General features: G+C 37.8%; 2 protein-coding genes and 1 pseudogene across 11 annotated transcripts in view; 2 read left to right on the top strand and 1 right to left on the bottom strand.

The window, feature by feature from the left end:
* The window catches only part of Best3 (bestrophin 3), a 75,344-nt gene extending 53,966 nt beyond the window's left edge, over window positions 1-21,378 (bottom strand). For 5 of the 7 annotated variants that reach the window (XM_078053156.1, XM_078053150.1, XM_078053148.1 and 2 more), the window contains exon 1: window positions 21,250-21,378. The gene's annotated coding sequence lies outside the window, so the exon portion shown is untranslated. Of the gene's footprint in view, window positions 1-20,412; window positions 20,625-21,249 lie in introns of those variants that run through there. The other 2 variants (XM_078053151.1, XM_078053149.1) reach the window with 2 other exon arrangements.
* LOC120888274 (NADH dehydrogenase [ubiquinone] 1 alpha subcomplex subunit 12 pseudogene) lies at window positions 18,343-18,534 on the top strand (annotated as a pseudogene).
* Rab3ip (RAB3A interacting protein) overlaps window positions 20,660-23,991 on the top strand; it is a 51,963-nt gene continuing 48,631 nt past the window's right edge. For 2 of the 4 annotated variants that reach the window (XM_040280330.2, XM_078053158.1), the window contains exon 1: window positions 20,660-20,872. The gene's annotated coding sequence lies outside the window, so the exon portion shown is untranslated. Of the gene's footprint in view, window positions 20,873-21,336; window positions 21,478-23,991 lie in introns of those variants that run through there. The other 2 variants (XM_005328738.4, XM_078053157.1) reach the window with 2 other exon arrangements.

Below are 23,991 nucleotides of genomic sequence, written 5' to 3'. Positions count from 1 at the left end.
CAAGGTGGAGTGATCCCTGCAGGAAGGGGAACCGGGGTGCATTAATTAACAACTTTTACAACTCCCTGTAGGGAAGGACAATTCCTGGGACAGATTACCTTAGCAACCGGTTGGAGTAGGGGCAGGTTATCTTGATAAGGGTGGAGGAAGGGCTCTGAAGGAATTAACATTTCAATTCCTCCATTCTCTGGATCTGACCCTTACCTATCTGCCTGTCTAATTCTGGCTTCATTTATACAGCCATCTCAATGTTTATAGTAGCACAATTCACAACAAATTATGAATGGATAAATAGATAGATGGATGGATTAAGAAACTGTGGTTTATATATACAATGCAGTGTTACTCAGCCATCAAGAAAAATGAAATTATGGCATTTGTGGGTAAATGGATGAAAATGGAGAACACCATGCTAAGTGAAATAAGCTAGTCATAGAAAATCAAGGGTCAAATATTTTCTCTCATATATGAAAACTAGAGCAAAATAAAGCAAATGAGGAGGAAAGACTGGATATCATAAAGAGATAAGGAAGATTGGTAGAATAGAACGAGATCAAGAGGGAGAGAGGAGGGATAGGATAGGAAAGGACATGCAGAACAAATTTTTAAAAATCATGCTATGTACATATATAAATATATCACAGGAAATTTTGCCTTTATATGTAAGTAGAAAGAACCAATCAGAAATGAATAAATAAATGAACAAAAAGGAAGCCTAGAATAGTGGAAGAAGGAGAACAAGGAAGGGGAAGGAGAAGGGAGGGAAAAGAGGGGAAAGTGAACAAGAACAGAATTCCATCCATGTACAAATTTGTCAAGATGAACCCAACCACAATGTATAACTATAATGTTCTAATAAAAAAATTAAAAAGAAAATATTATTTTAAAAAATGACAACATGCCCACTGTAAAAATTCAAACAAATTAAAAATTCTAAAAAGGAAAGACAAACATTCCAAATTCCTCACATGACAATAAGTTTTTTTGTGTGTGGTACTGGGGAATAAACCCAGGTCTTTTTCTTTGCACATGCTAGGTAAGCATTCTGCCACTGAGCTACATCTCCAGTCCTTGACAATATTTGTTAACATTTGGTCTGTTTTTCTATGCCTAGAAATATATGCATATTATTTCCATAAATAAGATCATACTACAATACAGTATGACAGCCTGCTTTTTACTAAAAAATATGTTATACATGTTATATATCATATGTGTTTTATATACGTGCTCAATACTCCCAATGACATTCTTCATAGAAATAGAAAAAACAATTATGAAACTCATTTGGAAAAATAAAAACCTAGAATAGCCAAAGCAATCCTTAGCAAGAAGAGTGAAGCAGGAGGCTTTACAATACCAGGCCTTAAACTATACTACAGAGCAATAGTGAAAAAAAAAAAAAAAAAAAAAAAAAAGACATGGTATTGGTACCAAAATAGACATGTAGACCAATGGTACAGAATAGAAGACACAGAGACAAACCCACATACATAAGTTATACTAGACAAAGGTGCCCAAAACATAACATTGGAAAAAGAGCCTCTTCAACAAATGGTGCTGAGAAAACTGGAAATCCATATGTAGCAAAATGAAATTAAACCTCTATCTCTCACCCTGCAAAAAATTAACTTAAAGTGGATCAAAGACTTAGGCACTAGAACAGAGACCTTGCACCTAATAGAAGAAAAAATAGGCCCAAATCTCCACCATGTTAGCTTAGAGACTGATTTCCTCAGTAAGACTCCTAAAGTGCAAGAAGTAAAATCAAGACCCAATAAATGAGATGGAATCAAACTACAAAAGGTTCTTCACAGCAAAGGAAACAATCAATAATGTGAAGACAAAGCCTACAGAATGGGAAAAAAATCTTTATCACATGCAACTCAGATAGAGCATTAATCTCTAGAATAATATAAAGAACTAAAAAAACTTAACACTAAAAAAACAAATAACCCAATCAATAAATGGGCAAAGGAACTGAACAGATACTTCACAGAGAAAATACAATGGATCAACAAATATATGAAAAAATGTTTGCCATCTATAGCAATTAGAGAAATGCAAATTAAAACTACACTGAGATTCCATCTCACTCCAGTCAGAATGACAATCATCAATACTCCCTTATTGAAATCCTTTTGTGTTATTTCCCATTTTTCACTCTCTTGAACAATGCTTTGATTAACATCTGTATGCATATTTCTTTTCATGCTTCTGCAATCATCACCTTTTTGGAGTTATATATTTCATTACTGTTAGATTATAAATCCCTAAATTTAATGACAGGTATAAATCACCTCCTTTCAAAATGCACATATTCATATACCCCATGTTTGTGGTTCATAGATATGCCCCCCGCCTTGCCCCGAGTTCATCCTTGAACCTACTAAAGATCCATGCAACTTTATCTTATTTTATTTGTGGTGCTAAGGCTCAAACCCAAGGCCTTGTGCATGCTAGGCAACACTCTACCATTGAATTTATACCCTCAGCCTCTAGGGATCCATGGATTCTATATTAAGATTCTCTACTTTAGGGTAAGTTCCAAAATTTTAAAGACATTTACATTAATTTATATTAATTTAAATGCTTTTATGTTACTGGAGCTCAGTACAGTCTGCTAAGGCATATCTAAAACTTAATTTTTCAGCTCCCTTGTTTCCTCCTTTGCCTGAATGCCTTATCTGTATGACTTCAGGAAAAAACAGTAGTGGAAGGAACATGAGGTTTTCAAATAAGGAAGGGTTCAACTTCTTACTACTCTTGAGCAAGTCAAATGTCTCTGTGAACCTGTTTTCTCATCTGTAAAGATAGTAGTAACATCTGCTTCAGGTTCTATAATAGGAGGCATGAGATAACATTAAAACACAGAGGAGGGGATACAGGAAACTCACACTATGAATACAGAATATGACACATGCCGACCAGGACTGAGAACTCTGCCTTAGTTGCCTCAACACTTAGGGTTTTACCTTTGCTCTGAGTGTGGAAATTAATATCAGATCTCACAAATGTCATTACTTTGTTGCTTATATACTTATGTTTGAAGTTCTGTGAAAAAATGTATATTAGGGGCTGGGGTTATGGCTCAGCAGTAGAGCGCTTGTTCGCCTAGCACGTGCAAGGCCCTGGGTTCAATCCTCAGCACCACACACAAAAAATAAATAAATAAAATAAATAAAGGTACTGGGTCCAACTACAACTAAAAGATACATATTTTTAAAAAATGTATATTGTTTTCATTCCATGTAATAATTTTTAATGGGTGTATTTGTTTTTGTCAAGTTAGAATATAAGGAATTGTTTCAGGTATGTTATAGATATTTGTAATTTGTACATTTAGTAACAAATTCTATGTACAATTGATATGAAGATTTGTGCAGTAGAAAGTATTGTTAGCTAGCCATTATATGGGAACAGCTAAGCATCTCTAGATAAATGAAGAAATGCAAAACAAAAAAACCAAATATCATGTTTCTATGCAAATATTCAGTTCTAACAAGGGTCATTTTCCTTGTTGATAGATATGTAAACTGTATTAAAAAAAACTTGTTGGAAGGCAATTTTTAATATGTAACAGGAACGTTAAATATGGTAATATATTTTAAGAGAAATTTCAGTTTTTGCAACCTAGCTTCAAGAAACAATATGAGCTGGACTGGGGATGTGGCTCAAGTGGTAGCGTGCTTGCCTGGCATGTGCAGGGCGCTGGGTTCGATCCTCAGCACCACATAAAAATAAAAATAAAGATGTTGTGTCCACCGAAAACTAAAAAATAAATATTAAAAAATTCTCTCTCTCTCTCTCTTTGAAAAAAAAAAGAAACAATATGAGCTACAGAAAATGCTTTTAGTACAAAGTGTTCATTGTGACACTGTTTGTAATAATAAGAATGTGAAAACAACCTAACTGCCCTATAAACTAGGGAATAGTTGTTAAGTAGACAAGATGTTTCCCACACAGTATATTACATGCAGTTATTTAAAACGATGCTTATAAATAATTTATAATGGTATGGGGAAATACATGTAATATAATTTAAATTTATAAGTAGTATGATTATAATCAAGTATAAAATAGTTATACCAAATTTTAAATTAAACTCATTAACAAAAAAACATAGTTATACCAATACAACTATTTGGAAAAACAAATAAACCAGAATCCTAATGATGGTTATTGGTGAGGTGATTATGGTTTTTTCCCTTGTTTTTTACTTTTCTATATTTTTCAGGCTTTTTCTTCACAATGAGCATATATTGTTTTACAAATGATAAAAAACAAAACAACCTTGATATGAATAAAGACTAATATTCAATGCTGCTAGTGTGGGCATTTCTATCTATTCTAGTGTGATACCTTAATGGGGCAGATACCATCTGGGTGTGCTCCATATTTTAACCCTTCACGGGGTTTCTACAATAATTAAATGTTCTACTGTATGTAACAGTGGCCAACGTTATATTGCCATTTAAAAGAAAGCATTACAGAAAATTTATGTTTTACAATCTCACATAAGAGAGGGGAAGGTGTTTTGTGACAAGATTTCTTTCTTTTCTTTCTCTCTCTCCTTTTACATGTCCTTAGCTTTCCTTATGCAATTTCCTTAGCTAACTCTGTGTCTGAAATGTTATTTACATAACAAGCAACTTTTTGGGATTTCTTTTGTGTGAAGTAGGATACATTTGTACATGCTGGCAACTTGATCTGGAGTGCACCAAGAAAGATAACCAAGTACAATTCAGCTTTTTCAATTTTCATCTTTTATTTTAGGGTCATAAGAAGGGTTCTGGTTTATTTGGGAATGTTTTGGTTTACACCTGTTATCCTGGTATAGTTATTCAAAGTGCCATCCTTTTTTCTTTCAGATTTGATCTGGTTCAGTCAATAAATTATATGGTCACCCTACAAATATCAGGAGCCAGTGGTAGGATCTGGAAGCTCACTCTTGAGCGGAGGTGTGACTAGGAGTGGGGCAAGGTGGGGGCAGCCAACAGGCAGACAGAAGGAGCTAGCAGCTGCACTGAAAGGGACAGAAAGTACCCTGGCTGCCTGTAAACACAGGTCTGTGGGCTGTTTTACTTGATCTAATCAGTCACATATCTATTACTTGATAATGATTCTACCTGAAGGGGAAAAAGAAAGCTATCCAGTTAATTTAAGATACCCAAGGCACATCTGCCCAGGAGATCTTTTCTTTTCCTTTTTAAAAAATATATGCATGTAGTTTTATATATAATGCAGCATCACCCCATGTAGGGCATTTACTCTTATTTTGTACATTCAGATATGTTTGAAACACTTTTTAAGGCTACAAAACAGAACATAGAAAAATAAACAGGAATCTATTAAACACAAGAAGTGATATGATAAAGAATATAAGGTACTATTTTCCTTTCAACCTTCAAAAGATATGTGTATATACTTTTTTTTTTTTAATAAGTACATTACAAATGATCACATCTTCAGAGGGTGGGGAGGAGAAAATCTCAGGAGATCTTTTCTACCAGCCTTCTCTGGAGCCCAGGATTTCCATCACAACTGCTATTAGAATTAAATGTTCTGAAAATAAATTAAAATTGAACACAGAGAGCAAGTCTTGGGAAAATGACACCAACTGATGGTTATGAGGAGAACTGGACTAAAGTAGGTTTGTTGATCATCAGACTCATCTGGAGAGCTTTTGAGAAAAAATGGAGATTCAGTTGACCACACACATGGTACAGAGTAAGTCATTTGGGGAGGGATGTAAAGGGAAGGTGCTAAATACAATGCAAAAGGAGCCAGAGGGAGCTAGAAAGCATGATGGGGGAAGAAAATGACAGAACTCTATTGCTTTGACAAGTTTTTTCAGAGATGGCCCTGCTGGAAAATTAAGGGATAAAATGATTTTCTGATATTTTTGGTTACTATTTCTCCCAACCCACTCCTCCCCAATTCTAGAAAATAAACTCCATGTAGGAGAAGATTTTTGTCTCTTTACTTCATTACTGAATTTCCAGCACTTAGAACATTTTTGGTACATAATACCAGGATAATAAATATTGCACAAATACATATCATTTGCCTATGTCAACTCTTTTCCTCCTTCACACTTGCAACAAAAGTTGGCTAAGTTTTGTTATTCTGATTCTGAACTACTTAAGGGAAAAGTTAGACAAGTTTAGAATACAAGGCTTTGTTCTAGGTCACAAAACAGTGGCTTTCACTTATAGCAAATGCAACTTCTGCCACCACTACCTGACAATTCTTTGTTGGTGGACTTGTTACATTCTGGTGACAAGCTTTAATTATCTTGTTGGTACTCTTCTTTTCAAGCAGTAGGATTTCCCTACCAAGAACAGAATTATTTTTTAAGTCAAGTTTAATTGGTTATGTCTAGAAATAATATGGTAATGTAAAGGTAAAATTTCTAAGCTGATTCTAAGCTGCAAAAGCCTGAGTTAAAGTGTAAAAGACTGGGCATTGTAAAGTCTCTAAATTGCAAGGCCTGGGCTAAAGTGTAAAAGACCAGGTATTGTTAAAATTCCTCCGCTACCCCCGGAACCTGTAATCCCTGTAGCTGTTAGGACAATACCTGAACTGCCCGGTAAATATTTCTCCTGGTTCCCTGGTTGTTTAATAGCTAAGGGCTCCAAGTAGCTCCGCACATAAGCATCCAGGTCCCAAAACCAATCAGTTTAAATGTGTACCCAGCTTAGGAGTGACCAATCACCCCTGCCCAGACTGTTCCCGCCAATGAATGTACTAATCATGTCTCAAGAGTTGTTGTTCAATTTTCCCGCGCCTCATGATGATTTGTTCTGATGTATGCAAAGCCCCCCCCCCCCCCCCCCGCCCTCTCCAAAAAGTGTACTTAAGCTCTGCTTGACCTCTGCTCTGGGCTCTGGGCTGCTCTATCTTACTGAGTGAGCCTGGAACCTCAGCATGCTGAATTAATAAATCCCCTTTTGCCAATTGCATGGAGCCAGTCTCTTGTGTGGTCTCTTTCTCCGACGCTCCGCCGGACCCTTACAGTAATAGGAGAATCTTTCAATTCTCACTCCAATTTGTTTCTATTCCTTGGACACTATGATAATGATTTACTGACAGCCTTAAGCTTTTGGGTGAGAGATAATTCAGACTGTATTTTGTGTTTTTCACCCCTATTACATAATCTCTTACCAGATATGTAATATATGAGTTTCAAATTGAGATGAATGAACCTAATTAGTTCAAGAAATGTTTGCTGAGCTCCTACTATGTGCTAATATTTATGAAATAAATATTATCTCCTAGTCTCTGGTGACCTACATGACATCAGAAATCTGTATGCATGCATGCTTATATATACTAGTATACTGTGTTGCCAGAGGCATGGCACCTTGGCTGCCAAGCCTACTGGTTCCTGTCAAGAAGCAGCAGTAGAGCAGCAGAGTGGAAGCTCCAACAAACAACCTCATTTCCTGACATACAAGGAGAAAATGGAAGTAAGGCAAACCTGAATGGGATTCAGGGATAATCAAAAACATTATTGCTTTTCTAAACCCTAATTTAGCATAAGCTTGGACCAACAGCATTGGTACTTCTTCCGGATCCTAATTAGCATAAATTTGGACCAATCATAGTGACTCAAGCACTATATAAACCCACAGACTCCACACTGGATGGAGAAAACCTGCTATTGTGTCATCTTTTGCATTGCAAGAGTTCTGGTCCTGTTTCTCCTCTTTAATAAATCCTACTCATAACATTCATTATCCTTGTCTGTGGATTTCATTCTTTGAATTAATGAGATAAGAACCCTGAAAGAAGAAGAAAGTGACAGTGAGCTGCTGGGGTCTATTGCAACACTGGAGGGCATGGCCCACCATTAAGAGCTGCAACACTTCTCAGCGGCAGAGGCCTATAGCTTGTGCAGACTCTACCTGCCACTAGAAGCAGTGAATCGAGTTTATCTCAAAACTCCAGTTTCACCAGGCTGCTTTTGGAGGCAATTAATGAAGTGCCTAATTTACAGTGTAAGCATATTTATTATCTCATAAGCCAAAAATTTTGGAGGTAAGAGTCCCTGTGGTTGCCTAACAGACTAATTTGGAGATATTACGGTGATTATTTGGTGATATTATGACATCTGCCAGTAAAAAGTGTGTGTGTGTGTGTGTGTGTATGTTAGTATGTGTGTATACATGTGCAAATACTCAGGATAAGACTGATTTTGCCCTAGAAATGCAATAATTTAGTGATAAACCAGAGCCTGCAAAGGTGTAAAGTAGGAAAACTTGGTATGACTTTTACAATATTAAGTTATCGTTTAGTTAAATATACAAAACTAAAGCATATTTGTTTAAAAATAAAAGCAGCAGAGGCAAACTATATTAAGGTGCATTGGGTATCCTCCCATTTCTAAGCATTTACAAACAAAGTCTTACATGTCTGTGCATATGTACATTCATCAACATTTTATATATAACCTCAGTATTTAATTTGCTTGTGGTTTCAGCCTGGGTCCTCTAGATAGGAGAACTAGAGAGAAGGATTAACGTGTGCTGCTTTATTTGGGAAATTGTTAGGGTCTGTAAACAAGTCAAGATAGCGCCTGGCATTTTGCCAGAGGGAGTGGTTTATGAAGTAACGCCAGCCATTAAGTGTGGAGATTCCTTATTGGTTGACTGCTGTATCTAGTTTATGTTGATTAAGATAAGCTGTGTGGAATGTATATATACCACTCCTGTCCTACAATAAACGGCTCCCACTCCTGCTGTATCAATGTACACAAGTTCCTCCGGTTATTTTGCTGCAGCTGGACTTCGGCAGATGGTGGCCTGTACCGGGAGCCCCGGAGGAAAATACTTTAACCTTGTGTTTTTATCTTGTTAATGCCTGGATGATTTGATAGTTTTGTACTTAATGACCCTAGGGAAAAACAGGAATTTTATCTACTTTTCCTCTTTTCTAGGTAACTCTGTCTCCAAAGCTAAGCTAAGCTTTGGAAGATCACTTTGATACCTTTTCTCCATTTACTCTAAAATGGTGGACTATGACATTTTTGAAATCTGACAGTTTTTCTGACTTTAAGAAACCCTCTTACTTTATTCTGAAAACCTACTAACCTCATCCAGTAATTTTATTACAAATAAAAAAATTGTTTTAGAGTCCTTTTGGTTTCTGTCTCAGAGAAGTTTAATAACATCGACCTTCTACAAAACAAAGTAAATTCTCCATGAAACCATTTAAAAATTGATCAAATAAATAGAAAAAAACAAAATTAGAAATGTAACCCAGCTCTTAAAGACTCGTGACTACTAATGTTGAGTAAATCAAGGAGTACTTTTAGATTCTTAAAAAAAAACAACAAACTAATAACTGAAACTTAATTTAGGTGAGCAAACTGCAAATTTCAGCAATTATCTTAAGGTATGATAGTCTAGTACTGGGCTATGTTTTGTGAATTTTAGTGGTAAAACAATTGCACAAATTATAAACTGTACTTCCTGAATTCAGTAACTGTCTAAAATGGAGAAACACCCAGAACTTTCATTTTTTTAGAATATGCACTTTGGGCTGTTTGTATCTTCAAAATGCTGTTCCTTTATTTATTAATCAGTTGTATAAAACCACCTATTCCAATTCTGATCAGTATGAGTTCAGTTTGCTTGTACAGTCTGATAAAGGATAGATGTACAATTTCTATGGGATATTGTTTTAGTCAGCTTTTTTTTTTTTTTTTTTTTTTTTTGCTGCTAAAAGACTAGACTCAACCAGAACAATGAAAAGTTTTTGTAGGGGCTCATGATTTCAGAGATCTCCGTCCACAGATAACATGCTCCATTCCTCAGGGCTGAAGGTAAGGCAAGACATCATGGTGGAAGAGTGCAACATAGGGAAGCAGTTCTCACAATCAGAAACAGAGACTCCACTAGCCACATACAAAATATATATCCCAAGCCATGCCCCCAATGAACCAGTCACACCTCACCTGCCTCCAGTTACCACTTGGTTAATTCCATCACGGATTAATTAATTAGGTCAAGGCTATAAACCAATCATTTCTCCTCCAAGCCTTACATTGTCTCACACATGGGCTTTTGAGGGATACTATATCTAAAATAACAGATGTTTTCTAAAATGTTGAAAAGTATCATTGAGCCCCATCTCTACTTTTGAGATCCCTGAAAGACCCAGAGAGTCAGAGATTAGGAACTGGTTCCATAGGCAGGAATTCTCAGATGGTACTCGTATTGTGAGATTATACCCTGTTTAATCATAGGAGCTGTTTGATACCTACATCTTAACAAACTGGCCTAAAAATGACAATTTGATAATTATTATTCAATTTCTAAATTACTAGCAAAAAACAGAGTGATAGAGGAGAGGCTGGATGTTTATTTTTATGGTTCCTCCATTTGCTGAATCACCACAGGCTGGCTGCATCCTGTCTGAAGGTGACAACTCCTTTCAGGCAGCCCTCTCGGTACAGTTTTTTATTCTCTAGTTCAAGTAACTGTTCCTTTCCTTAACTACTTTTTTTTTTAAACCATGACTTTAAAGTTTATATTTGGTTGTTTCCAATATTCTTCTATCAAGAACAATGCTGTAATGAATAACTTTGTAAATATCAACCCCCAACCCTTGGTTAGGGCTGGCTCTAGGGTCATTGGGAGATAAAATGAAATAAGTTGGGAAGACAGGAAATGAATTTTCATGAATAGAACATGAAACTAAACTTGTAAAGTTATTAATAATAACAAAATATGGAGTATGAACATAGGGATGAGTGAGGAATCCTTGAGAACATGGTCATTTGAGCAAAGTTAAAAAAAACAGACTATGGTGTTGGGAAGGACACCTACAATATTTATTGAAATCAATAAAAATTAAGTTACAGAGAGAGATTATCAGACTAGAACTAATTATCACTTAGAAATGAGAAGGCCTGACCCAGGCATCAATAGATAGAACATTTTTTAATGACTTAAACTGATAACATCAGATTCAAAGCTGGAGAAGTTTAGGAAGAGGAGAAAATCTGAAGGTAAGTAAGCACTGGGTATATGGTCCCAAGTATACAGGAACTGTGGGAGAAAAAATTGTCATCATTTATACTGTCTAGAGGTGAGACAGTATCCTCAGGGCAGAGCCACTCCACTGGAGTGAAGACTTGAATGAAATGTTCAGAGAAGAGGATATAGGGTATTTGGCTGATGATATATGGATTACAGGGGAGGGGGTGCAAAGGAAGGATTTCATTAGTTAATGACAGAATGTTCACTAGGAATCCTTTTGCCATAGTTTCTCCACTTACTTTTTGCTGCCCAAAGTTCATCTAAAGTTTTCCTAAGGGTTAATGTGAACAATGCCACCTGGGTTTTTTGCATATTTAAAACTCTGTCTATAGTCTTTATACTTGGAAGACAGTTTATCTAGATAAAAAAGCTCTGTGTCTTACTTCTTCTACTTGACTACCTGTTGTGTATGTTGCTCTGTTTTAATTAGCTTTTTCATTCAAAAGACTCAACAAGAACAACTGAAAGGAAGAAAAGTTTATTTTCTCATGGTTTCCAAGGATCAGTCCATGGTCAGTTGACTCCATAGCTCTGGGCCCAAGGTGAGGCAGAACATCATGTGGAAGGGTATGGCAGAGGAAAGGAGTTCAGAACATGGCAACCAGGAAGCAGAGAAGAGAGCTGTGCTTATCAAGAGAAAATACAAACCCTAAAGGCATATCCTACCAGTGATCTACCTCCTTCAACCACACCCTACCTGCCTACAGTTACTGCCCAGTTAATCCATATCAGTGGATTAATCCACCAATTAGATTAGGCTAAAGCCCTCATAATATAATAATTTATCACTGAAAAATTCTTGCATTGTTTCACACATGAGCTCTTGGAGGATACTTCATTTTGAATAAGAAAGGCCCCAGTGTTGGAAAATGGAAGAGTGAGGCAGATCCAAATGGAGGTTACAGAAAAGTTCAGATTCAGGGGCTAATCAATAGCACTGGTAATTTTCCAGGACCTGATAAGCATAATTTTGGACCAATAGTGTTGGACCAAGAGCTATATAAATCCGTAGACTAGTGCACTCAATGGCAACTCCTATTGGATTCTTCTGCAGGGTTCTCTCTCTCCTCACTTGATTAAATCCTACTCCTTTTATTCTTGCCTTCCGTTACTGTCCATGGATTTTATTCTTCAAATTTGTGAGACAATAACTCAAAAATAAACTGGCGGTGAGTTGCTGGGGTCTGTTGTGACAATAGAAGCCACAGCCTACCATTAAGAGCTGCAACACACCACTTGATAGTAGTGAATAGTTTGGCTTTGTGGGATGTACCCCTCAGAGCTGAGGCTGACAGACATCCCCTGCCTTGATTAGCTGCTAACATTAAAACAGGCTTTCTTGGCACCAGAGGCCTGCAGCTTACACAGACCCAGCAGAAGCAGAGAATCAAGTTTCACCTCAAACTCCAATTTCAATATTTAAGCCATTATATGCTCCAGTCTCTTTTAGGAATGAATATTGCTGTGCAGAAATCTGAGACCAGCTTGATATTTCTACTTTATAACTGATTTGATTATTTTCAATCTTTCTGAAGGATTATTATTTTCTGTTTGTAGTCAGTAGCTATACTAAAGAAAATGTTCCTCACATGTGATATCTCCTTTCAATAAAGATATGTACTATTTTTTGAGGAAAGTTTTATTCAATTATATCTTTAAATACTTATTTGTTCCATTATTTTGGATCTTTTCCTTGGGGATACTGCTTATAAATTTAAAAAACTCCCTGGCCTATTTTCTATATATATAATTTTGTTTCTAATCCTTCCTGACTCCATTTTTCATTTTATTTTGCTTGTTTTCCTCATCTTTTTTCTATATTTCTTATGTATTCTTTTCTTTTGCAATTCCCTTCTAGTTTTTTTTTTCAGTGATTTTTTTTCTACAACTGCTTTTCTGAATTCTTTCATCTTACATTTAATCACCTCCTGTTATCTTACTATATCTTCTTTTCATTCCTACATTTCTGATTTATGGTTTTATTTTTTCAGAGAGGTGATTGCCTCATTTTTTTCCTAATTCAGGGAAATATATTTAAAAAAATTTTTACTGGTATTCTTTCTGTTGTTTTGTTTCTTTTTCCAAAAATTTTGTTATAGTTTATATACTGGGTATATGCTACTTCCTTTCTTGTTCCTTTCTCACCATCTTCTTGGACAAGCAAATAGCAAGAGTTTCCACTACGGATGAGAGTATGGATAACAAAGAACAATTTTTAGTTAAGTATAGACTCATTCCTCTACTGCCACAAAAACAGATTGCTTCATGTAAACATGGCTTACTATGTTATTCTTTGTACAACCTCACTTGTACTGTTTTTCTGAATCAAACTGGTACAGGTAAATTTTCTTGTCAACGTGACTTACCAGTTTCCTATCTCCTTTTTTTAAAAAAGAAAGAAAAAAGAAAGAAAGAAAGAATAATGTGCTGGTATGGTGGAACATACCTGTAATCCCAGCGACTCAGAGGCTGAGGCAGGAAAATTGCAAGTTCAAGGCCAGACTCAGCAACCTGGTGACACCCTAAACAACTTAGAGAGAGGCTGTCTAAAAATAAGGAATAAAAAGGGCTGAGAACATGGCTTAGGTGATGAAGTGCAACTGGGTTCAATCTCTAGTTTAAAAAAAAAAAAAGGATAATGTTTCAGTAACTCAAAATCTGTTCATTACCTTCATGAGCAATATTTCTTTTTTAAAAAAAATTTTTTTTAGTTGTTGATGTACCTTTTTTACTTATTTACATGTGGTGCTGAGGATCAAACCCAGTGCCTCACACATGCTAGACAAGTACTCTGCCAAATAGCCACAAGCCCAGCCCCAATGAGCAATATTTAAGTTTACCATCTAGTTCTGCTGAGATCTGTTTTTCCTCCCACTTCTTTCCACACTATTCCTGCTCCTTTTGTTTTTGTCAACTTTTACATATGTTTGGGAATCTAGGCAGTATACTTGTGTACTAGTTTGCAAAAAAACAACAACAACAAAAAAAATGGGTTTGTGGACTTTGGGACTCAGGTGGTTTTTTTTTTAACCTTTTAAGTTCCTTTTTTTTTTTTTTTTTTGGTACCTGGGATTGAATCTAGGAGTGCTTAAAAACAACCACACCCCCAGCCTTTAAAAAAAAGAAAAAAAAATATGTTGGACACAATACCTTTATTTTATTTATTTTTATGTGGTGCTGAGGATTGAACCCAGCACCTTGCATGTGCTAGGCGAGCACTCTACTGCTGAGCCACAACCCCAGCCCTTTTTAAAAAAATGTTTTATTTTACTTAGAGGCAGGGTCTCACTGAGTTTCTTAGGGCCTCACTAAGTTGCTGAGGCTGGCTTTGAACTCATGATCCTCCTACTTCACCCTTCTGAGCTGCCAGGATTACACGCTTGTACCACTGTACCCAAAATCATCCTATTAGTTCTTGAATCATAAAGATAGAAAGAGAAAATATTAATATACCCAGTTATGTTCAAATCAGAAGTCCTTCTTTAGAATAGTGATATCTATATTCTAGGGGTAGTTAGAAATCTATAACGTGGCATGAATTCTCTCCTAGTGACATTCAAACTTATGGATTTTTAGAATAATATAAGGAGTCCTTCAAAATTGTTTAGTCAACTCTGTTTATATAAATACAATAATATAGCCTACCCAAACTAGGGATGACTCATATCTTTTGGCTGGGTCTTATTTGAAGCCTCATAATTATAACATGATGGAAATTTTAGAACCCCAAGAAACAGAACAATATAAACAATTAAGTTTATATTGTTCATTTACTCCTTATAAAATACCATATATTTCTGAGGACCAATATTCAGATATTTCTTATATAGGATCTAGTTCTTTCCTCAAGGTCAGATTCTAGAATTATCTGAATCATCTGGGCCCCTGTGCTGGAACTGCTTGAACTGAATTGGGGCAGATGCTTATTTCTTGCAGCCAAAAGTGTCTGCTTGTCTGGCAAGAATTATTTCACACAGGGATGATGGCAGAATATTTTTGATCTGGAAAAATAATTACTTAAAACAGAAACTTGTTGATAAATTTTGATATAGTTAGGTATTTGATTAAATAATTTTTGGGATGTCAGGCACTATATACTTGAATTTCTACTCCAAATTTTTGTTACTGATGATATGGTTACTATCAGCCTGGATTGTAACAGTTTCATGACAGAAAACCATTCAATCTGAAATTTAAGACAGTTTTGGATTCATATGCCATTTCTCAAATTCTGATTAAGTTTGTCTTTTTGATAGTCTATTTCCCTTTCAGGTATGTGAAATTAAATTCCTTTTGCAACTAAGTTGCACAGACAGGGAAGATACTTGGTAATTTAAAACACATCTTGAGGTTTACTCACCAAAAGCAGCTGTAGGAACTTAACATATGATTCATGTTCATCATGTCTTCTGAAATTTGGACTTCATTTCTACCAAAATAGCACAGCAACTCCTCAAAAGTCTATGTAATTTTAATTCACATGCCTGGCTTAAATCTGAGATTTAAGTTTGTCTGTTGAAACAAAAGCCCTTCCTTTCCTCTGTAGTTTCAGTAGGTAGTTCAGTATTTTCAAATGTTTTGTCAGAATAAGAAGAAAGCCCAATCTCTTGGGCCCCTACTTATTAGTACCTTGGGCCTCTGAGAGCCCTTTATTTCCCCAAAGTCTTTGACCTTAAAATATCTCATTAACAAGTTTCCATAATCTACCTTCTGACTGCATTAAAATAAACCCAAACTGCATACACTGCTTTGTCTATGTCCAGATGGCTGATGGTTAAGAGCAAGGCATGAAGAATGTTGACAACCATGATAATTTCTATTCTTACATCAGGAAAAGCTTTCTTACAAAGCTTAAATCACAAACACACCCAATGAAAGAAGCAAGATCAGTCCACTCTTTTTGTTTTGAATTAGTATTGAAAAATTTCCCCCTTCTTTCACTGCTGGTTCTCCACCTATAGTAAGCATCCATCAGTAAGGGATCCAGTCAAATCTATATTAAGCAAAAAAGGGGTGGTGGTGGTTATTTTAAAGACATAATGATTTCTCACTGAACATGTGGGAAGGAATGAAGGAAGATTAAGAATAGATTGAGGCCTGGGACTGAAACACTTTGGAGAAGCTGGGATGTGCTCTCATTGTGTTTCATCTCTTCTCTTCCTCCTACTGCAGATTATTTATATATCTGGCACAGAGAAACAATAAATAAACATTTGCTTAATGGATGGCAATTTGAGTGTGTGTGATAAACCAGATCTGAAGTCAATTCCCAAAACATTTTCTTACATGTTTGGAGTTTGTTAAAGTGATTTTTTAAAAGAGAAACTCTTTATAGTCTAATTTCTCAACCCTTTCTGTCAGCCTCCAAATTTTCCCTACTCCATTTATTTTAACATCAGAAAAGGGGCCTAAAATGTCCAGCTGTCTCTAATTGATCTAATGAAGGACACTGCAGAGACAATGCTGTTTTCTTTTTCTTTTTGTACTAGTGATTAGAGCTAGGGCCTTGACCATGCTACATATGTGCTTTACCACTGGGTTGTATTCCCAGCCCCTAGTTCTGCTTTTGTACAGGAGTTACAAAAGCAATTTTTTTTTTTAAAAAATGGGAATACAAGCCCTAGACTACATGTAACTATTGGGCTAGACAAGGAAATGATTGTTGTTCACACACTTTCCTCCATAACCAGTTTTTTTTTTTCATTTTTACATTGTTATTATTTATTGTCTGGATTCCTACTTTTACATAGTTTTTGCCTTTAGGATCATTTATGTTCTTACCAACTCACTGATATGTTTGATAAGGTGTTTTATACATTTTATTCAGTACTTTGAATTGCTGTTGGTGGGAGAATCTGCCAGAGTCTCTATTGTGCCATACTGCTGGTCATGGAAGTTCAATCTGCTTTTTAAAGAGTTTGAACTGAGTTTATAAGATACAAACCTGTATTCTAAAGACCAGGACCTTAACTTTAAGTTCTTCACCTGTAAATGACTACTTTTCACCTGTGTCCAATTGTTATTTTGGTAAAGGACTTTATGCAAAGTCAATTTGAAACTGCAAAGTACCATGCAAATATACAAAAATTTTTAATTTTGAAACAAACAAAAGTTACAACTAGGGTAAAAATGTTAGAATAATTTGTTTAATTTAAAATTTCTCTGTACTTCATTATTTTCTGGCTTATGTATGAATGGGAAAATCTTAAGATAAAAAATTAATCAATATTATTTTATATATTGTATTTTACTACAATTGTATATTTTTTAATGAAAGGGAAAGAAGTCAAATGAGCATATTACAAAATCTATTTTTTTAAAGTTACATTTGTCCCTTAATATGGGTAAGCCACCTAACTTAGGATACTCACAATACTTAATATACTTCACAGGTTAAGATTCTGAGTGTCTAACATTATGTAATGTATCTTGGTCTCTGTGTTGCAATGCTGAGGCATTGTTATTAACAGCAACTACCCATATTACTCTTCTCATTCTCAAACTGCACTAGCAATTTAAGTATCTAAAGGGTAACACCTCTAAGGAAATTTCAAAAGGCTTATAGATGGTAGGTGATTTGCAAATAGACCAATGTATGGCTCAGGCATATGGCTATTGCTTACTGTTTCTTGTAGATGCATTGTTTTAGATTGCTGTGACCAACAGACCTGGCAAGAACAATTTGAGGAGGAAAAGTTTATTTTGTGGCTCATGGATTCAGAGGTCTTAGTCCACAGAAGCCAACTGGAGGCCCAGGTGAGGCAGAACATTATGGTGGAAGTGTGTGGTAGAAAATCAGCTCAAGACATGGCACCAGGAGGGAGAGGGAGAGGGGAGAAAGGAGAAGGGAAAGAAAGGCATCACCTTACCAAGGACAAAATATATCCCTCAAAGGCACGCCCCCAATGACCCACATCCTCCAGCCACACCCTACCTACCCTACCTGCCTTCAGTTATCACCCAGTTAATCCCTAGCTGGATCAGAAGATTAATGTACTGATTAGGTTAAGGCTTTTATAACCCAATCATTGAACATTTAAACTTTTTTGCATTGTCTCTCACATGAGCTTTTGGGGGACATCTAATATCTAAACTATAACATGCATGATGTCTTAGGTCTTATGTAGAACCAAGATAGTGAACTCTGTATATATGTCATTCATTCACTCTGCACTTATTGGCCATCACTACTCCATGTCAGGCCTTGGGCCTGTCTTCAAGAAGCTCACAGTCTTGTTAGGAAAACTGAGAAATAAACTACTATTAAAATTCTATATGGAAAGTGCAGGGTGAGATGGAGTTGCTGCAGGTCCTGAAGTGTGGGCTGCAGCAGGTTAGTGGCCATGATGGTCTCTGTGGCTATTTATGAATTTTCTTCAGAGCAAATGATGTGAGTGTTGGTACATGAGTGGGGGAAGACAAGTATGGAAACAAATACTACAAGGACAACAAACAATTTTTTGGCATCACTGGCTTCACTTTATGACTGATGACCCTCCAACAACAAAACCACCTACTGCTCATAAATTCATTTGGAAACAAGAAGTTCAACATGAGTGGCACTCCAGAACAGTATGTACCTTATTCTACCACCAGAAAGAAGATTCAGGAATGAGTGCCACCTTGAACACCTTACAGGTAAAGACAGTGAAAAGCGGTTTCAACATGTAACATATGGGACTTTTCATGGACTTGTACTTTTGCTGCTTACCATTAACTTGAATAAATTTTTTAATCAAGTTAAAAAAAAGAGATCAGGTGTTATAGACTCACAGGTAGGGGCACTGAGCCCATATTGGGATTGGTGGGACAGGGCTGAGTGGCAAGCAACAGTAAAAGGTTCACAATGGAATTGATGCCTGGAAAGATAAGCAGGAATTATCTAGGTAAAGAGAAGGCCAGTGACCAGAACATAATTTTATGAAAAGAAAAAGTGCAAAGACAGTGACATAATGAGGATATTGCAAGACTGGGGAACCCAAGAAGTTTGTTGTATGTTGAGTTTATTCATTCCACTTGTTATTAACATACTTGTCTCCTGAGTCCTTGGATGGGAGGGGATGCTATTTGTAATGATTTTTTGCCCCCACACCTAGCAGAAGGCACAAAAATGGAGTGCAATAAATATGTGCTGAATGAACAGCCAACCATATAATACATGGGAGAAGAGTTAACAGTCCATGAATGAGGAAGGTCATATCTAGCAAGCAGTGAATGAAACAAGAGAGATTTAAGAATTATTTGGACATTAGAATGCATAGGAGTTGGTAATATTACTAGGCAACTCTAATACTGCCTTGGAAAGAAATAAGCTAGGCCATGTTGCTTGCTACTCCAGAAATTTTTGGAGTTAATTTGGTAAGAAAATACATTTTATTCAAAGCCAGCTTTGAAGGAAGACAGACAAAACCTAATTGTTTCAAAAGTTCTGTCTTGGAAATCCCTGAAAATTAGCAGAGACTTTAAAGGAGAAGAGGCAGGGAAGTGATAAAAGTCAGGAAATGTATAGATGTAGGTTTAGTTAGCCTGTATTGGCACCAAGGACAATTTGCACTCCCATCATCTTTGATACCTTTCAGGGTGGGGGATTATTAGCCTCCCCAGCCTCACTCTCAGCATGAGACAGCCATTCCCAGTTTCAGATGAGGGCCCCCAAATTCAGTGTTTCAGTAATATACTGCAGATGGGGTAAAAATATACTTGACTGGAGTATAAAATGACTTCCTAGGTCTTTATTGGATAATAGTAACGTCATTAATAATAATAGCTAACATGCAGCACTTTGTGTAGTACACTGAATGTTTCACATGCATATATTTCATATCATTTAAACTCAGCAATCCAGTGATGTAGGTATTCTTATTATACTCATTTATTAGTGAGAAAATTGGGGCTATTAAGAGATTAATTTGCCCAACATCACAGAGGGACAGTGATGGTAGTAGATTCAAAGCGAGAAATTCTGATTCTAACAGCCATATACATAACCTCCTTTTCTTACTCCAAAATGTGACCAATACACAGAATGATGGTCCTGTTCAATATGGATCAATGGATTGTATGTATTTCTTTACACATAGAGACCAGATGGTGACTCTCTTTTGTCACACTTTTAAAAGCTTGGTTCTTGTCTGTATTTTCACTTTTCCCACTTGGAGTTCTTAAAGTAGGGTGGAAGTTTAATAAAGCAGTTCACACAAGAGAGAGAAGGCTGGCACAGAAACGACATTCTCGAATACTCTGGCAGGGGCTGGAACGAGGCGATGTGGGTTCTGGGTTCTGTCAGGATTCCCTCCCCCCACGCCCGTTATAAGGTGTGTATGGGAGCCAAGCCTCAGGTTGATTGCAGCAGTACTCAACTCACAGTGAAGGTGCTTCTTCCGACTCCTAGCGAGCCCAACACGCTGGAAGTTACCCAGAGGTCGCCTCTTCCTTCGGGAAACGTCCCGCAGGGTATCCGGCGGTCGTTCCCAGGGAAACCGCCCGCGGAGGCACCTGGGCCAGTGCCGGGGAACCTGCGACGAGCGCGCCTGGCGCCAGGGGGCGCGGAAGCGCGTCGCCCCCGAGGCCCCACGCTCCGCCCCTCCCCGCCCCAGCCCCGCCTTCCTTCCCGGGGGACCGGCTGCTCCCGGCTCCCGGTCCCGCTCCCGGCGCAGGCGCAGTCCCGCGCTCCCTCGGCGGCACCCAACGCAGAGCGCCCGCCGCCTTGGGGTGTAGCGGCGTTGGCCCGCCTTCCCTCTCGGCTTCTTGTTGCCTCTCGGAGCGCTCCCTGCAGCTCTGCGAACGCCCCTCAGCGCGGGCAGCGGCCGCCGTGGGTTCGTCAGGTGAGTGCGGCCGCGGGAGGGAGAGGCCCGGGGCGTGGAGCACCGCCCCCCTCGGCGCCCGCGCACCTCCTCCCGCGAGCCGGCCGGGAGGGGCGACCGCTGCAGGTGCAGGTCCCGGCGCGGCGGAGGGCGCGGCGCGCGGGTACACGGCCCTGCTGCCCTGGCCGGGCGAGCGCCTCCTCGCCTGGGCACGAGGGCCGTAGGACCCCCCCCACCCCCCACCCCAGCAGCGGGGTTGGGGGCTTGGTCGGCCGGCCTCCCCCTGAGCCGCGGCTGGACGTCGGGGTGCGGCTCTCCCCTGCTCCTAGACTCGGGCGCATTACTCATTAACTGCGCGGTCCCGAGCACCAGAGGCTGAGAGCCCGGAACCTAGTTACCTGTCGGCGGGCGGGAGCAGCCCTTCTTGCTGTCGCGGAGCTGGTGAAAAGACAGTTCCCGAACTAGTCGGAAGCGGGTCGCATCACGGGACGCCGCGCGGCAGCTGGTGTGGAATGAAGCAGTGGTTGTGCAGCGAGGGTTCTCCCGTGCCCCCGTCTTAGTAAAAGACTTGCGAGGCACGGTGTCGCGGCGTAGAGGTCACCCTCGGGAGGTTTCGACGAAACCCGGTGGGAAAGCGCGAGCGCCTTGAGTCCCGCCTTAGCAGGCAGCTCAGCTCAGCCTCACTTTTCTGGGGAATTGAGACGAGCTGCCCAGATGTAGTTGTGAGGACACTGCCCTCCTAGTTTTGACAGCTCGCCCCCACTGCCCGCGGAAGAGCCAGTTTAGTGGGAGGAGAGGTGATGTTGCTAGATGGACTTTGCAGCAAGTGAAGAGTTTCCAGTTGTTACGGGGATTAAAACAGTATCTGTAATGGCAAAAGGATAAGGTCTTGAAAACCAAGAGGCGCTGAGTTAATATCGATTCCCGAAAGACAATTTAGTATCACGGAAATGTTGCCTGTTTCCGGACTACCTGTTAAACACTCCACTATTTTCCCCAACCTCCTTCCTTCCAGTGTGTGGAAAGAGCTATGTAATCTTTTGCTGTGAAATGATTGCATAATTGGAGGAGAGACCGATAAGAGGATTTAAACAAAACTGTACCATTGTAAATCTGTTGAAAGACCTAGTTTCTGCTAGTTATCCTTGTTTTACTGATGCAGTTTCTTTTTAAAATGGTGAATGACAAATCAAGGAGAAAAGATGCAGAATAGATTTGTAGATAATTAGAGTAAATATTTGATACTGTTAAATATTTCACCAGTTTTATGGGGCCTTGTTCTATTAACATTTGTTATTTATTTACTAATACTGTGCATTTTTATAGGACTTTTCATGTTTGGACAGAAATTGCATTCCAAATCTGGTTTATTTGATCTAATTCTAAAACCTTTGTAGAATTTATAGAAATAAAGTCAACAGTTACATAATTTTACTACAGTAGTGTATTTCTTACTATTAGAGGACTTTTTTACATTTTTCTAGTACAATAATGTTATGTATTAGTGAATACATACTCTTGTGAACCAAAGTGTTTGATATAACTCTTCCTTGGGTGTTTCATTAACCACCTGCTCTGTGATGTACTGAATACATCTAACCTTCCATCAAGATGGTTATTTGATGTTCATTTGCTTCATGGAGTTTCTAATTAGTGAGGTTTCTAATTAGATCCAATTGCACCCTTTGAATTAGTGTAGTTACACACATACTTCCTTTAATAAACCTTACTGCTGATTTTCTCTAAATCTGTTACCTCCAACACACACATAGATGCTTTTCAAATACAAATAATTTTGTATTTGAAAAGATTTTAGAAATAGTTCATTCCTCATTTTTAATATGGTAGAACAAAAATTTGTGGGTTATGTTAGCTTTACATGTATTATAGTGGTTAGTATACATTTTCTCCCTTTGTCAGTGTCTCTCTCTGAAAAAATTAGTGAGGTTGGCCTAATGAAAAATTATTTAACCATCACTAAGCATATAATGTTTAGTAAATCATTCAATCTCTCTTGAGGTTATTGTCTCCATTTGTAATAGTGCCAGGTTGAAACATGAAATTGCCAGTGTTTGGCAGTTTTTAATGTTTACTGTCTAATATGAACTTCATAATGGTGGTGTGAGGATTTATTGGGATATCCCTTGTGAAATGTGAGAAAGAAGGAACAGACATTAGCTTGGCAGAATGCTGAGCATGTGTTTGATATTTAGTTCTCAGGACATTCCTGGGATATAGGTGGTTTATTAAATTTTGCAAATTAGGAAATTAAAGTGCAGAGTGTTGAAATAACTTGCCTATAGTTATTTAGTTGTCATTGTTCATATCACTGGCTGATGGCAAAACCAAGATGAAAAATTATGTGCTCAAAGTGGAACTTTTAGTTCCTTATGTTACTGGTCTGCACCTGTGGAAAAAGAGCTTTGTATCTATAAGGAGGCAATGAATGAAAGGTGTTGTTATTTTTATTTCTAATTTTAAAATACCCAAGGATTCTGATGATAGTGACACCACTACTGCTACACTGTTGACTCAAGTCTAGTGTTTCTCATGTGCTAAGTAAGTCCTGGTATACTCACTATACTAACCTGTTTACTCTCACAGTGAGTTAGGAGATAGGTAATATTTTATGTCACTTTTATAATTGAGAAATTGAGACACTGAGAGGGTATATAAACTGTGCCTAAGATTACGTGGCTAATTATATCATAGACCTAGATTAGAATTCAGCTGGTTGTCTCCAGTACCATTCCTGTTATTCATTATACTCCATCACTTCTTTTAGTTGTAAGACTGAAAAATTGTTTGCTTTTAATCATTCTCCCATATCATGTGTTGTAATGCTGAAGAACTGTTTTTAATATAGCTTTTATGAGATGCTTATTAGTGTAATATGTAATTCTCATGTCACCAGAGGTTTTTTTTAATCAAATATTCATTGAGCATCTACTCCGAAAGTCAGTGGGGGTTGGAAGGAAAATATTCATAGAGAGTCTGGAAAGTAGGTGGCATATAATCATTCCCATATCTTTTATAGGCTCCTCAAAATGTGGATGTATATATATTTATGTCATATATACACATGGATAGGTAGTTGTAGAGAGCTATAGATTTGTTTTAATGAGTGCCAAATAAGAAAG

The sequence above is a fragment of the Ictidomys tridecemlineatus genome, chromosome 6 (assembly GCF_052094955.1).
Source record: "Ictidomys tridecemlineatus isolate mIctTri1 chromosome 6, mIctTri1.hap1, whole genome shotgun sequence".
Lineage (NCBI taxonomy): Eukaryota > Metazoa > Chordata > Mammalia > Rodentia > Sciuridae > Ictidomys > Ictidomys tridecemlineatus.
Note: the sequence above shows the minus strand (reverse complement) of the source record. Positions and strands in the feature narration are given on the sequence as shown.